Source organism: Cyprinodon variegatus, unplaced genomic scaffold (assembly GCF_000732505.1).
Source record: "Cyprinodon variegatus isolate N-32 unplaced genomic scaffold, C_variegatus-1.0 Scaffold867, whole genome shotgun sequence".
Classification (NCBI taxonomy): domain Eukaryota; kingdom Metazoa; phylum Chordata; class Actinopteri; order Cyprinodontiformes; family Cyprinodontidae; genus Cyprinodon; species Cyprinodon variegatus.
Window position 1 is genome coordinate 160,397 of NW_015151320.1, and position 1,444 is coordinate 161,840.

Sequence of the window (1,444 nt, forward strand, 5' to 3'; positions counted from 1 at the left end):
TGACAATTAATTGCATGCTTATATATTTATTGAGCATTTATTTATTTCTGTATTTATTTTTAAATATGGCAGAGTTGGTCCTCCATATTGGTCATCCATACGGCAGATGTTCATTTCAGACTTACACGAATGAAACTAAACTAACAGCTTTTAAGCCTTTAGAAATGAGACATTTTCCTTTCTAACACTGAGAGTCATACGAAAATGCAAAAGAAGAAGAGCGCTAACAATATATATATATATATATATATATATTCACTGTGGAGCTGATTAAATGCCATAAAATTAGAAGCCTAGTGGTTTGAATGGCCGCAGGAAGTGGGGATGCTGCAGCACCCCCTAGTGGCGACCGGAAGATTTTACTTTTTTTTATGTCTTAAAAATACTTGAATTTGTTCGAAGTGTTTTGCCTTTTTTATTTTACTGTTACAGGTATTTGAATTTAAATTTGGTAATTTAGTTATTTTGAGGCCTATTTTGGTTTGTGTAAAAGGATTTTGGAGCAAATAGAGTCCCGTGTGACATAAAGAGTGATTCAGGTTCATCTAAGTTGTTATAGTGGTTATTGTGAAGTTTAACTAATATATTCAGCCGAGAACTGATGATGTCTGGGCGCACTGAAGTATATATGAAAATAAAGTAGTGAATCTCAATCTATTTACGTATTTTTATTTATTGTATTTTAGGCTCATAGGTCTTTTGTTAATATATATATGTATATATTTAGTTATATATTTATATTTGTTTATTAATATATATATTTATTTATATATATGTCATTATTTTTCATTTTTTCACAGCACCCCCTGTTCAGAAAGACTTCCAGCGGCCCTGCTAGTTTATAATAATTAAAACATATGAAACAACTCATTTAATGCTCAGTGTGTGCATTTCGGAATTCCCGCCTCGTGAAGTATTGTATATCTGTTCTCGTCCAATGAAAAACGTTTCCAGTCTGATTGATCGTTCAGTCGACCAATCAGAGCTAGGATCGCGGCTCGCGTCTGGCTGATTTGCAACCGGCTGAAGCAACAGCAGAGAAGAAGAGAAAATGTCGCTGCCTCGCAGTCGGACCGTTCCAGGATCAGCGGTGTTTCAGTGAAAAAAATAAACACGTCAATTCGGTGAGTAGCGCCACCGTCATCAGTGGCAACTTCAACCAGAGTCCCAGGTTATCAGAAAAATGAACCGCGGACTTTTATGCTCATTTAGCTCATTTTCTCTGGAGGTTTTTCCACGGCGGTAGAAAGAGAGAGGAGCAACATTAAGAGCTGGCAGCCATGATGGTTGTTTGGATGCAGCCAGTTAGTGGCTTTCTCTGCCTGCAGTTCCCATGTCTGTCCCTCAGTCTGCACTCTCTCTGCATTTCTGCTCACTTTAAACCTTTAACTACATAGAAAATAATCACATAGTTTTAATGCACAAATTTAAATTTGATTATTTT